The sequence below is a fragment of the Podarcis cretensis genome (genome assembly GCF_951804945.1).
Source record: "Podarcis cretensis genome assembly, chromosome: 5".
Taxonomy (NCBI): domain Eukaryota; kingdom Metazoa; phylum Chordata; class Lepidosauria; order Squamata; family Lacertidae; genus Podarcis; species Podarcis cretensis.
In genome coordinates this window covers 19,583,039-19,598,835 of record NC_137174.1, presented here as the reverse complement: position 1 = coordinate 19,598,835, position 15,797 = coordinate 19,583,039, and the positions used below count along the sequence as shown (strand labels likewise).

The following is a 15,797-nucleotide window of genomic DNA, read 5'->3' as shown; positions in this document are numbered from 1 at the left end:
CACAAGCATAAACAAGCTGGTCTTCTAGCACTAGGAGAGGGGAATACTTAGACTCTTATTTGGACAAGGCTCCAGGGAAATTTTTCTCAAACTTGTGATGGAGGATTACTTCTTTCTGAGATGGTGATGGGGGCATGTCTCATCCCAGTGCAATTCTTTCCAAATGTCTGCATTTGAAGTGTGTAGGAATAAGACCCATCCATCCCATTTTCTTAATGTGTGAATGACTGATAGGAAGGAGTTAAGGGGGAAATTAAGCAACTTGCCAAGGTCTGCATCTTTCTTTCCAGAATACTCTGCAACAAAATACTCTTCAGTGGTTCTGTGGCAGCTGCAAAGATGCTGTTAAGTAGGCAGGATGAGGTGGAAATGCGAGCTCTGAAAAGCTGAGTCAGACACCTTTGTATGCAGGTCTAGAATTTGTTCTAAGTGCCATGGCAGTCTGCAGAATTATTACCGTGTATTCCCTACCAAAGTACCATACCATGTACATTATACCCAACAACATCCTCTAGATGATAAATGTTAACATGTAGCCTAGTTCTTTGCTGGTAAAGGCTACAATGAAAACTCATTTTTTAAAGGCAGATGTGCAGAAAGGAGAGGAGAATGGAAAGGTTCTCCCTGATTTAATGATGGATTAGGGGCTATATCTTAAATATTGTTAATATCTGTACAAATGCAATGCAATATCATGATCAGACCCAGAGGGTGTATGTGAGAAAAGTGTACAAATCAGTGGCAAGCATTATATCTGAAGTAGCCCCAGGAAGGGTCACAAGGTAAAGAACTGAGAGCTGTTCTCCCCACCCACCCCACCCCCAGTGCATGTAGCTTTGCAATATCTGCTCCCTCTTCTTGCTACCTGGTAGTGAGCAAAAGGAAACAATAAACAGCACAAAAATCTATGCCTACAGACAGATGGTGAAGTTTCATCCGTCAGACAAAAATGAATAATTTGCTCTATTTCTTTATATGCTGAGAGGTGTTCGCAAAGGCAGATGATTGCTATCTATTGAGTAGCTTTGATTAAGCACTGAGCTAGGCTACAAACAGGATGGGAGGGGACTACCTTAACTAATTGATCAGTTATATAATCAGATAAGAGCTGGTTCAAGTTAGGGGGTGGAGTTAACTACAGACATGTATATGAGGGGGTTAAGAACAACTAATACATTTGAAGTGCCATTCCCCCAAGGCCTGCAGGACTCGCATCTTATGTGTACATAAGATACAGAAGGATTTTCACTATATTAAACCTGTCTTTGCTTTTTAAATGTGCAGATTTGAAAAAATGTGAATTTAAGTGGTGGGTTTGGGCAAATAGGTCTTTAATTAAAACATTAAGGGGGTGGCATTAAATAACAAGCCCCACCAGTGGAAGCCTGCACAAGAACATCTGCTAATACAACAGGGCTGCCCCCTACCGTGTCCTCCAATTTGGCTCAAGGGGTCAGGATAACCCTTGGAACAGCATGCGAGGGGAGGAAAAGGCAGAAAGGTAGAAAGCTGGCACTGGTGATCTGCCTAGTGCTATGTTGAATTCCTCCTTAAACATTTCTCTTCATCAGCACAATATAGAGCTCACGACAATCCACAGTGTACTTTCTTGGAGCAGATTGCTTTTAACAGTAAATAAATATTACGTTTCAATTTTGAAACTTGTTCTTTTTGTTGAAACTTCAACCTTGCCAACAGCTTGTGCACCTAAGGTCAAAAATTAAATGCTTACTCATGAGCTTAATGCACAAATATCAAGTATGAAAATCTTAATTAAGAAAGGAAATTTTGAAAGGAAGTCATATGTTTCTTCCTATGCGCATTCTATTTTGCTCCCAAGTTAATTTAATATTGTATAAATGAATACCTATCAGGGGCTTATAAAATTCTACTCTGAGAAACCATGAATCATCCCCACTGATTCACACATCACAGATGATTTGTTTTGATCGGCTTCCAAAAGCTTTATTTAGCAAGAAAATACATGCATTATTTTGGTTTCATAGTGAAAGACACACACAACCCCCCCAAAAAACATATTACATACAAATAAGTGTGTGTGTGTGTGTGTGTGTGTGTGTGTGTGTAAGTATAACACAGGTATATACCAATAATATAATACAGGTATGTAGCATTTGTTAAGAGAGACATATTAAAAAGTGCATGAAAAGCTTGTTGACATTTAGAGGGCTTTAGGGGTTTACGCCTTTGCTTACCATGTCCCCTGGGCAGGAAAGAGTTTCTTTCCCAAGTAAGCCGGCAGAGGTCTCCCTTCTCTACTGAAGACGAGCGAGTTTCCATTCTCCTTTCACATAGCACTGCCTTGTGTTTCTTTTAAGCCTTTACAAGTCCCTACAAATCCTCTGCCTCTGCTTCCTAACAGGGAGCACTAAAACTGACACTGTCTGTCTGACCTTGTGGTTATTGATTAACTATCTCCCCATTCCCTGCCATCTTTCACACCTCTGGCGCTAGCAAATAGAGAGCTAAGGAGTAGCAGTCATACTCCATGACAGCTATGCTCAAAAAAGCCTGCCTTTGGAGATGTGGCGGGAAGTGCCGTTTGATCAAATGCTGTTCTAATGTCAAGACTAAATACCACGCAGATCCTGACAACTTGTACAGTTTAATATACATTTGCTGGGCCAATGCAGCACAAATATCAACAAGGAGGGAGGTGGAATAATTCAGGGGTAACAGCAAATATTAAAATCTGGACCAAAAGCAAAAGACAGGGAAAGATGACAGGTTACGACTATTTAATGTCACTGATTTTAGCCATGATTGATATCACAGTATCTTTTAATATTGCATTCAAACACTATCAATATACCTGTCTGCCCTAGAAACTGGGGGTTAAATCTGCTGCAATATTAAAACTGCTTTCCATAGGCACAAGCAATAACAATGGAAGACAAAGAGTATGCAATTGAGTAAAATGTGGACCTAGGGAAGCAACTTATTTCCATGCAAGCATAAAACACAGAGGGCATTAAAAATTATTCATGCTTTGCATGTTAAATTTACAGTTTGACTTGATTTTTCTTAACGGAAAAGGTTTTTAAAAGCTGTTAGGTAAAAAATGTCAAAAATATGTTTAGCCACTTGTACACAATAAAAATATTTGTCATAATTGGACACCTGCCTGTACCTCTTAGGTACTTTGATCAAAAGGGTAATGTGTTTTGGACTTTCACAGGCCAACCAATACCAGGAGGGGCTTCAACTGTACCAAGTGCCTACTAAGAAGAGGTTCCTAGGTGAGTTGTCAGAGAAAAGCCAAGTAATGGAGGCAGATTTCCACAGCTGCAGTTCAGAGAAAATGAACTGGAGGACACGACCACCCTGCTTGGACTCAGGTGAAAAAATGGGAAGAGCTGCTGGATGTTAAGGGGTGGGAGGCTAAGTTCTTGTAGTGTGTGGTTTAGGATATAAAAAGTCATGGGAAAGGATCATGCATGGGTAGGCAAACTAAGGCCCAATCGCCTTCTCAATCCAGCCCACGGACAGTCCGGGAGTCAGCATGTTTTTACATGAGTAGAATGTGTCCTTTTATTTAAAATGCATCTCTGGGTTATTTGTGGGGCATAGGAATTTGTTCATTATTATTATTTTCAAAATATAGTCTGCCCCCCCCAAGGTCTGAGGGACAGTGGACCGGCTACCTGATGAAAAAGTTTGCTGACCCCTGGCTCAGACAAAAGTTACCACAACCCTTAAGAACTGCTAGGCTTTAACTCTCTCCGCATTCAGATAAACCACCTGGAGCCAAGTGAGTTTTGTAAAGCCATTTTGTACCCCACCTGGTCTGAGGAATGGGTAAGGATAAAATGTGTCATCTCTCTTCCGTAAACTCTGGGAGTACTTCCACACAATGTCTGCTCCCTAGTTCAGAAACTCTTAATGCCTATGAGAGGTTTACCTAAGCATCAAATTAAAGACAAAACAAATCTCTTTAAATCTGGGCAAACATGAACTGGTTAAAAATAAACTGGGCTTCATTTTTACCTTTAAATTTACCAGTATGTATTACCGCTTTGTTTCAATTGTCTTGCTTTACAAAAACCATGTGCTATGATCTCAGGGTATATGGGAAGATCATAAGTAAAACATAAAACAGGCACACACACAAGTTGTTCCAAAACTGAACATCACCACACCTGTGTGTGCACTGTGCATGTCCTAGTGTGTCAAGAAGGTGATTGGATGACATGAATAGTTAATACATCAAAAAACACTTCTTTTAAGTTAAGATTCCCCCTGCCCCCAGGATGCACTTGGAATACCATTTCACTTCAAAAGTTGTGGGGCTGCCAGAGATTTAAACATCCACCCACAACAACTGGTTTATTCCCTTAGTAGAAATGGTACTTCAGAAACAAAATAAGCAGCATGAAAATGTCAGGTGAAAGGTCATTTTAATCATTAAACACTTGAGGGGGAGAGGAAGTCGGTTTTAATAAAGCTTTATTTACCACAAGCAACTAAATAGCTACCGTGGCTGGCTTGGGGCTATTAAAAAGGGACCAGATGCAAGGCAAAGGAAGGACTTGTCATGCCAGGAGCCGGAGAATAGATATTTGTGAGATGCGGCTTTCCATTGTCACTCTACAAATGGGCAATAATCCCCAGAAGACTTTTTATCATCTTTGGTCTCTGAGAGCAAGCGAGCGGGGTGTGTGTGTGTGTGTGTGTGTGTGTGTGTGCCCGCACGCAGTCTCAGCGAGGGGTGGGAATGGATTTATTTAATTTATGGTGGCTTGAGCTGTGAGTGAGGGCGGTCATGCTGGGCTGTGAAAAGCCTTTCTGCAGCCCTGTGCTTTCTAATTCTTTTCCTCCCCCATACATGTCTATTAGATACGAACTCCCCCCCCCCCAGCCTCCGCCACAACGGTGGCACAACCCCATAAGCTTTGAAAAAAAGAAGAGATGACAGCTTGCATAAGCGAGCCTGCTGGACTCCGCTGGGAGCAGGAGCGGCGGTGCGCAGAAATTGTTCAATCATCAAGCACATCTGCAGTCTGATTACAAAAGCAAAAAGGTGGCGAGGTTGGCTGTGCGGAGCAGGCAGGCCTATGATGTGACCTATGCTAGGAAGAAGGAATGAAAATATCTCTCTCTCTCTCTCTCTCTCTCTCTCTCTCTCTCACACACACACACACACACACACACACACACACACATTTTTCACAGGGACAGAGCAATGCTGTATCTCCAACCAAGTGTATCGTGGCTTTCAGTCCTTGCATGCTGGTCATTCGCTGGTGCAATAAAGCTTTGACTCCTGTCTTATGCCAGTGTTTCTCACCTCTGCCCTGCCGAATTAAAATGGATGGCTTTCATATGTACTAAAAGCAAAAGATCCTCATTTCAAGAAATTGCCCTGCTTAGATGGATGGGTTTTTCGAGTTTACCTCTAACCTCTCAACATGCAAAAAAGAAAGGAAAAAAATATAGGCCCATTTGTTATTGATAATGGAGAGCAGACAGGGCATCGGAACCCAGTATCTTGTAACAGTGAGAGAGAATGACACAAAATTAAAGGTGGAAGTAAGGTGTAAAAAATAAAATTAAACCCCAGCAACGTATGTGGGTACTGCCTGCAGGCTCACAGCTCAGTTGTATGGACTGCCACCTCCATGTGAGGCTTACCCAAGAACTGTCACAATGGCTGTTTTTCAAGCTTTCATTGGGGCTGCCAGGTATTAGAATTTGTAATATTGCAATTTGGGAGCAGAAGTGAACATGGCTGATTTCTAACTGCCCTGAGTTTATATTCCACCTTTCTTGTGACAAAGCCAGACAGCTTACAACGTAATGCACATCTGTAATACAATTTTTAAAAAACATTTTCCCAAGCATGATGATAAAATTCATGTTTTAAGAGGAACAACCTTCTTTGATAGGGGCACTCCATAATTGTGGGGCCACCACAGAAATGTCCAAGTACACACACACGTAGGTATAGTCAGAGTAAGTCTAACCATTCCTTCTTTTGACGATTTTGCCTGGCAACCTTATCTTTCCCTTAACCATGTTTTCCAATAACACAGTAGATGGGGAAGAGGGTGGCAGACTAAAAGCAGTGTCTCTCAATGAGCTCAGGTAGAAGATTTTCCCACTCTTGCTAACATGGGGTGGTATTCAACTAAGTTTTACTCAGGATAGACCCATTAAAATCAACAACTGCCACCACAGGGGCATCTGAGGAACCATTTTTTCCTGAGGAGAGGGAAGGAGCAGAAACAGGTTTTCAAAAAGGGTCTCTTTCCCTTGCTTCCCTTTTTAAAAATTCTATAATTGTCATTGATAATCATTGTTTCAATAGGTTGTTTTTTATAAACTGAGGGCCACCCGAAAAGTGTATATAAATAGATAAATGGCACATTGATTTGAAGCGTCAACAGAAAATGAAGGGAAACCATTTCTCTGCTCTAAGCAGAAGAAAATAAGCAAATTAGTGCAGGAAGTGATTTGTGTCAGGTTTTGTAAGATGAGATTGTAACAGCTGAGAAAAATGCAAATATTTGACAGTACCTCATTTACACTCAGCCACACATTTTTTCTGTTTACACATAAAACATTAAACTGAAATTGCCCAACATATTTCCCCCCCCCAACAAATTATAAGAAGGGCACTGATACTACAGATTAAATACCTGTAAACATACAATTTACCACATACATTCTATAGCTGCAACCCTGAAACTGTCCAATAGGTCAAAAATAAGTAAGCCATTTGGCCCCTTGGATTAGAAACCAAGAAGAGTTGTTATCCTTTCGTTCTTCTGAGGGCCATGTGAGTTCCTATTAGTGCCAAAGATTCTGAAAATACTATTTCTTCATTTACAAAGGGAGAGCCTCCATCCCTCCTCTGTCCCAGCATGCTTTTGTGTAATCACAAGTTCATTCTAATAAAAGTAGTACTCATTTTTGTTTTTTCCTGCTTGGGTTTTTAATAGCACACTTTCAGCACATACATACTCTCTTCTTCACCATGGTTTAATCTATTTTGAGACTGAATTTGAAACATAATTCAAGGATGCTTATCCAGACAACCTAGTTGAATTGTCCAGACTGAAAAAAGCTTGCTTTTCTATTCTCAGGGGCCCCTCTATTCTCCCCGCAGCGTATTTTCCCACACAAGCCAACTCCGTCTAATGTGGCCAGGCTCTATAGTAAAGCTGATGCAACCAAGCAGTAAGAGCCTCACACCTATCAATCACCTGCAGACAAGCACATAGAGAATATTATACACAAAAATGCTGCAAAAGAAATCACAGAATCAGAGTTGGAAGGGGCACCGAGGGTCATCTAGTCCAACCCCCTGCATTGCAGGAATATGCAGTTGGCCCATATGGAAATCAGACTAATGACCTTGGCATTATTTGCATCTCGCTGTAACCAACTGAGCTACCTGTGCAGCTCAAAGAAGTGTTCCCTGGCCTGGAATCATACCTAGGCCTCAGCACTGAGAGCGCCGAAACCTTACTGAATGGTTCAAATGTGGAATCTCACAGTCTCTCACCATTTGTGAAATTGTGCAAGTGAAACTGTGACATCAGATTTTATAGAGACTACCTAAAATTGCCTTGCTGGCCTGTGTTCTGGTCGCCTGACATCACTGCTCCCCCTCCCCGAGTAAATGACCACGTAAGTATCATGCAGAACTGTAAACTTACTGGCATGGTCCAATTACACAAACGGTTGCTATTCCTGTAGCAGGAAACCCCCCCCCCCATCATTCAGTTTGTACAAACTTCACACACACTCACACTCGCACACTACATACGCTACGCTTCTGTTATAAATTCATAGAAAATCAACCATACATTGGATTTGCACTGTTCCACTTTTATTTTACTCCATGAAGGAAGGACTACAAAATGGGGAAGGTTTGATACAGGGCAGCCATAATCCCTTCACCATCCCAGCACATCCACAGGAGCCCTGCCCAGTTGCTATGCCAACCCTGATGGTCCTAGACAGAAGACAATCAAGATCACAAAGAACTTGCATATGGGAGTGGATTCAGCATGGACTGGAACAAAGGACAATGATCAGATCTTCCCTCAGGGGGCAGGAAACTGTGACTACCTTTTGTCTTCAGAAAATGACTCATGGGGAGGAGGAGAAGGGAACCAGCCAGGTGACAGGACACTCAGGTTACCACCACAACTCCTCCCTCAACCCCTCCTTTCTGTAATGTATGCATGATGTTTCTGGGGTTGAGCTTGACCTACAGGATGGGAATTTCAAAAGTTTTTATAAGGTCTTGCACACCATTTTTCTGTGTCTTTCCTCTCTCCTGCAAGTGAGGGGAACACCCTGTTGCAACAGTTCAATAAAGGCCAAGCCTACAGGCTGCTGTTTTGCTCCAAGTTATCATGGTTGGTGTCTTTGTTTTTGTCCAAGGGAGCCCTCGGATTTTTCTGGTAACATTCCTTCCTTCCTGTTCTGCAGCCCTTATATGGCATCACCCAGATGTACTGCCTCAGCTCTTTCCTCACTATGCAGGAGAGCCCAGCTGTCCACTCACAGCCAACTCATATTTCCCTTTTAGGGGTGTTTACCAACCACTTTATTCCTTCTCCTTGACTCCCACCTTTCAGCCTATTTAGCTGCTTCTGGATTGGCTCGTGGCCACCCAGCAGGCCATGACATCATTTCCAGGTGCCAGCTGCTGCTCCTGAAGCAAGCAGTCCCTCATTAGATCAAAGCCAGGATGTGGGATTGTAGAATATCTGCTCATGGCCACATGATCAGTTTTGGTTAACCAGCTGCCATGCAGAATCTAAAACAATACAAATGCACAGGACGAGGCATGGTCATGCCTGGCTGTGTCAGTGCACAAAGCACATTCTGGTGACATGTCAAGTGGGTTAAGACTGGCATTGAGGTAAGCTAGTCCAAATGAATCTGGATACAAAAGTTACATATCAATAGCAGAAACTAGTGGTAGCAGAAACTATTAGCTTCATGATCTAATACGCTATCTATTAAAGCTTGTGTTGATTAATCATAATTATATAGGCATCCATTCAACAAACTGATGAATAAAACCTAAAGAAGGTTCAAAAGAAAAATCCAACACCCTTTTATTAATATTTAACATAGCAACATAATATTTTGCTGACCTAATTTACAAGATTGTTGTAAGAATTACTCAGTTTATAATGTATGTGACACTCCCTGAACATTCCAAAAACTGCTTTATAAATCACTATTACAGTGGTACCTCAGGTTAAGTACTTAATTTGTTCCGGAGGTCCATTCTTAACCTGAAACTGTTCTTAACCTGAAGCACCACTTTAGCTAATGGGGCCTCCTGCTGCCGCCGGAGCACGATTTCTGTTCTCATCCTGAAGCAAAGTTCTTAACCTGAGGTACTATTTCTGGGTTAGCGGAGTCTGTAACCTGAAGCGTATGTAACCTGAAGCATATGTAACCCGAGGTACCACTGTACTATAAAATTGCTAATATCACTTTTCTTGTTACTCCGCTCATGGCAAGCCACAGACCTACCTTTTCAGCAATACAAAGAAATAAGGGATTCCAGTGCTTAATCTTTGCTTCCTTCTCCAATAATCATCAACACCCCCCTCACACACACCCCTTCTATTACAAAAAATTCCTTAGGAAATAATCAGGAAACGCTCCAACGCTCCATTAAGGTGTACCCACTAATACATTCTGCTCTTTCCACAGCATTCTCCTATTAGTAATGATTACTTTCCATGTTGTAAATCAGCAACAAACAGAACTGCAGATCTTTAACACAAATATTCCTTATCAGCTTGCTTGGGAAATGCAGCAATGCAATGAATTCCTAGGAACAGACAAGCCACCACCCTGCCTCACCTTCAATACTCTAACATTTGTGCTTCTTAATTCGCCATCAGGTTATTGGCTGCCATGTTTACGTTGTCCTTGTATGATGGCTGCTCTTAAGTAGCCTACAATTCATACCAAGGCAGCCCAAGATATATTGGCTGTTAGCTTTGCGCTAATTACTAACCACTGAGCAATCAAAGCCATTGTTTCTTTTACTTAATTATCCACCCCCTAGAAAAGCAATACCATTAACCAAACTTAGCAGAGTTCACTGAACACAAGAGGTTGATTCCTAACAGCCATTCCATAGAATCACAGAATTGTACATGACACAAAGGCCACATAGACCCAAAGCACACCCAAAGGGACATGGTTATGCACCCAAAATCAACCTCACAATTCATGCTATTCAATCCGGCATGCCACATTGTATCACAACTAGAGACAGCAGATGCTTTGCTGAAAGTTTGTTTGTTTTTATCAAACTGCTTGAAATGACTTGCATAAGCAAGGCAGGTCTGGGGCAGTTCATACATTTCAGGAAAGCCAATTTCTAAAATGTACAAAACTAGCATTTCCAAGTCCCTCCCCCACTACATGGGGGATATGTGAAAACAAAGCAACACTTAAAATGGTACAGTACAGGATTGGCATTACCACCAAATGTATACTGTAAACTAAGCATCACACTAAGCAACAGGTAGGTAAACCCCTCTCCTCTACCCTCAGTTATCACCACCAATTCGGTTTGGGGATAAAATTATTTCCTGGCCCCAAATAGAACACAAACAATGAACATGAACAAAATCCCACACAAAATATTCATAAGGGAAATCTAGCAAAGGGTACCTCCACACATTCAAACTACTGTTCTATCACTATTAAAGTGGAAAGGCAAGATCTTAAAGTTGGTAAACATAAACCCCTGACCTCCCTGGGCATCTGAGGACAACTGAGGCATCAAAAAGCCCCGAGTAGTCTTCATAAATGTGTCCAATGATTCTTGAATCCAATGATGAGCACTGCACTCACAAAACAGAGAGGTTACTCCATAATTTTACATATTGCATACTTAGAGACCTTTTTCAGAATTCTAGTCTTATGGTCAAGCTGTAGATATTGGTTTTTAACAAACTTGAAAGTTTCAGCCTAGATGTGCTGTGCTGTCATCAGAAGGCCATGTTGGTAGAGCATGGGATTCTTTGGAAAGAAGACTCAGTACCAACCAATGAGGAGTGACAGACTAAATTAATGGGTTATGCCGAAATAGCAAAATTTATGGGAGCAGTAAGGAACCAAAGGGGGCGGGACTTTATCAAAGACTTGGAAAAAAATGTGAATTATTTGAAATGTTATTGTACACATATAAATTCATTTAGCAGGATTAACTTAAACCAAACAGTTAAAATTAATGCTAAAGGAAAAAAGGGAGTAATTGAAGTACTGAAGGAAATGCCATATTACAAATTAAAAAGATAAGTGGGGGGTGGCAAAATGTACATATTTGTTGGAAAATATTGGATTGTATTTTTGTCAACATATTTTTGAAAAAATAATTTAAAAAATTATATAAAATATACTATGAGATTCTAAATCCCAGGGTCCTGGTGTGGAGCCCCATGTTGGGAAAAAGGATTCCTGCAGTGCGGGGTGTTGGACTAGATGGCTCTCATGGGTTTTTCCAAATCTACAATTTTATTATTCTAATTCTGGTTATACAAAAAAGGTCACTACCTCAGACAGCATTTTAAAGGGTTTATGCAAACTCATGGGGGGCAACTCTATAAACATCTACTAGTTATAACAGCTGAATTTCTATGCTCAAAAACAATATAGCAGGTGATAAGGATATGAGGGCTGTGGCCTTCATGCTCTGCTCGTGGCCTTCTCATAGACATTTGGCTAGATACTGCCAGAAACAGGATACTGAGCTAGATGGGCTCATGATCTGATCCGGTAAAGCCCTTCTAACATAGGTATTAAGCAATTTGCTCTGAAAGTACCTTTCCGCAGGGGCTGTGACCATAAGAATCCCTGGGGTTTCATCTAGCCTCACACATTTGTGGCTACTGTCATGTTGTACAGCTGACATGCGGTGATGTGCCATTGATCATGCTGTCTTTGCAAGGCAAGGAGATGGATTAATGCACCTCTATTAGATGAAAGAGGGCGAGCCGATAAAGGAAGTTAGGACAGGTCACTGCATATAATGGGAAATGGTTTTTAGACAACGGGTTTTAATATCCCATTTAGTTTCCACATTTCAAAGCTCACTGTGGATTAAAAATGACAGGGAAATTGTTGTAGGCCCATCCACTGTTAGATCATAACATTATGTGAATCAGAGTAAAAAGCCATCAAAACTATACGGATAGCAAATTTGGTTAGAATTTTCTCATCCTCAACAGCAACTTTAAAGGCCTCTGGCTTGCCCCCAAATACAGATGAAGGTTTTGCCTGGGCATCACTTTTGTGATATATTAAGTATGCTATTAGAAGAATGATGTCTCCGGAAGCCTTTACATGGATCACAACTAGCATGGGAAAGTATGGAGGCAGCAGAAACCACACAGAATGAAAATGGGAATTAGTCATTTTTAAATTTTGTTAATTCTCTCTTTCTGAAGTGTAATATGGTGAGCAGTGCTCATTTATGGGAAAATACTGACTTTTTGGCCCTGAATGAACAGTTTTCTGACAAAAATGCATAATACATAATGTCATAAGGATATAGTGTATATATAATGCTATTGTGAATATAGGGAGTTGCCTTCTACTGAGACAGACTATTGGGACAACAGAGCCCAATAATGTCTATTTTAACTGGCAACAGCTTTCCAAGATCTCATAGACAAAGGTCTTTGCCATACCTGTAACCTGAGAGCCTCTAAGGGACATGCCACCTTGACAGACATCCTTCTCTCTCCCATTTTCTTTCAGCTTCTACTACATCCATGCCTAAATGCTCTAGAAAATACACTACCCTTTTAAAGAATATAAAAACATTCTAAGAACCAAGTGATGTAGCTGCCCCCTAATTGACTGTTTTTCTCCTCACTTTTGCTCCTAATGAAGTATCACATCCTATATACTCACTTGGTTGTCTACTTAAGAGATGTATGTCTACACCAGTTTGTAGCCACGACTGCAGCATTTCTCTCAATATTGCTATTAATTGGAATTTGTTTAAACATTAGATCGCTGTTTATGCCAGAGAGCAAAAACGGACTTGGTGGCTGTCCACTAATTATTACCCCACCCCCCACCCACTTGCTCTCAGATACATGCAGGCTGTATCTGTATGAAATATGGTAGGCAAACTAATTAAAACCTGACAGATTCCATCTTTGAGACAAGCCTCCCAAGATAACAATTTGCCTATCATTATGGAGGAGTTTGATCTCCTCACAAAGGCACCTTGTCTCCAACTCCCCAACTGTCACAGTAAGTGGTTTATATTATCACACTGACTGATTTACCTAGGCTAGGCAGTACCAAGTGGAGAGCCTTGCCCTCACCCCATCCCCTCTTTTTTTTTAAAAAAAAAAACAACAACCACCACACAATAACTACCTAAAGTCAAAAGAATTGCTCAGATATGTTCCAGAGTGGGATGCAGGGGTCTGGTTTAGTTCTCTAGATAACCTCTTGTCAAGAGCGGGCACATTAGATAAGAGATGACACAGGCCTCAAGCATAATGTTTCTCTCTGTCTCTCTCCAGCTACTAATGACTGATATGCTGGCCTGCTTCTGAACCCTCCGGATCTCTTTGACCAATTGCTGGGCAAGTTAGAACTATTAGTGCATACACGCAACAGTAAGGAGCAATTACTGAATTCTGTTATGCCAAGACTAGAAAAATAAGCATTTACATTTTGATCACTACATAAAGCATGATTCACAAACTGAGAAGCTTTCTATTTGTAGTATCCAAATCATGGAAGTATATGTACATAGGAGGGTGAAGAAGCTGTCTTAATGGTCAAGATACTCTGCAACCTCTTGATGTCCATCTTTCTCTGACCTAGTTGCACAGGTTTGTCCGTTAAGGGTATGACCACAGAAACACCCCTGTGCCATCAAATCAAACAATGGGAAATGAGTCTAAGAAGTCCTCCTGCTTTCTACCACAGATATACACAGCTTGCCAAATTTTGTTTTCATGCATTCAGCTAACAATTATGTCATCGGGGAATTCTGACAGATTATAGGTAGGTATGGAGAGGGGGTCATCCCAAACAGACTTGTCCAATTTCATAATTTTCTTTTAATTCCTTCCCCACTTTCTGTGCAATCTTAATGACAGATGTGCTGTGACTACAGCAAATGAACTGGTAAAAAGGTCTCTGTGGGGTCTACTGTGTGCCCAGTTAATTTGTACACAGACAGTGGTTCTTTCTTACCAGAACACATCACTTACCAACTCCAACAGCTGGTCCTAGGACTTGTGGCCAAAGTATAGTCTGTTAATTAGCTCTTGTACATAAATGGTTGGGGGACTTGAGTATGTTTCACCTGGAGAAGAGAAGATTGAAAGGTGATATGATAGCCATATTCAAGTATCTGAAGGGCTGTCACATGGAAGATGGAGCGGGCTTGTTTTCTGCTGCTCCAGAGGGTAGGAACCAAACCAATGGATCCAATTTTTTTTAAAAAGGGAGATTCCAACCAACCATTAGGAAGAACTTTCTGACAGTAAGAGCTGCTTGACAGTGGAATGGACTACTTCAGAAAGTGATGGACTCTTCTCCTTTGGAAGTTTTTAAACAGAGGTTGGATGGCCATCTATCAGGGATGAAGGTAGATAAATGCTCCTTGTTACTAATTCTGGGCCAGAATGACTAATTCTAGAATGGAAGAGAGTGGCTTAGCTCAGAACATAACTTGGTTGGGGACACTCTTCTCATGTTAGTGAAACAGGTGTACCACACCCCTCCAGATAAAATCAGTATGATGTGGACACCACACAAATACCAAACTGCACAGGCCCTTGACTTCCACAATTCTTCTTCTCAGAAAATGATTGCTGGTATACTAACTGGATATATGTGTGAATTAGTTTATTTACATGATGTATGGGAGGAGAGCTCACCTCCCTCCATTCCTTTACAATGCAAAGCCTGGTGCCATTTCACAGTATTGTATCTGAACTGGGCTAATGATGTCAGCAACTGACATGCTTGTCGCTGAAAATCAGGTTGTCATATTTCATGGGGGGCAGATAGAAAAATGGGTCTGGTGACTAGAATATTATTTTAAAGACTACCCCAAAATTCCAACTGCTGGAAACAATTAATTTGATATGTCCTTAGCATCACAAAAAGTGGGTACATAAAAAAAAAATACACTACAATCTAGTATATAAATCGAAGTGCTAATTTATTAGGATTTTCAGATTTCTAAACTTTACCACATACTGTTTACTACAGCTAAAAAGCTGGTATTTCTACCAGTCAAATTTGGGAGGGGGGATTAGGAAATATTCTCCAGAATTAATCACAATCAAATGGAACAGAGGAGAAAATAGCTACAGTTAGAAAAGTAGGGCACTTCAGTGCCCCTGGCTTATCCCCTCTTCCTTCATAACACATTCTTTTGGGAGGAGGGAAGGGAAAGTGCTACTATAGAACGATTCTCCAGTTGGCATTAATAAGTGCCAGGCCAGCTAGTAATCATGCCTTCTTAAATTTAAAATGTTCACAATGTTTTATGATTGCTGAGGTTAGAAGGAAGTTCCAATGTAATTGCACATCCTCACAACTGCTTTCCAAGCTTGTGTAGACGAAACCTTGTTGTCCATTTCAGCACTTTAAAAATGTTACACTTATAAAAAAAAGGATTCCTAATGCTACACAACCAGGATGAAAACTTTCGAGATTATGATAATTTTCTGTTATTATTCCGCGGTCATGTCTGATACCTCCTTATCTGCCTCTCTCTTGCTAAAAGACATTTGCTGATC

General features: G+C 40.9%; 1 protein-coding gene across 10 annotated transcripts in view; it reads right to left on the bottom strand.

The window, feature by feature from the left end:
• Positions 1-15,797, bottom strand: part of ZMIZ1 (zinc finger MIZ-type containing 1) — a 383,046-nt gene that overhangs the window by 160,468 nt on the left and 206,781 nt on the right. Inside the window, exon 5 of one of the 10 annotated variants that reach the window (XM_079977006.1) lies at positions 14,256-14,350. The exons of the other annotated variants lie outside the window; for them this stretch is intronic. The gene's annotated coding sequence lies outside the window, so the exon portion shown is untranslated. The remainder of the gene's footprint in view (positions 1-14,255; positions 14,351-15,797) is intronic. 10 annotated transcript variants of the gene reach the window in all.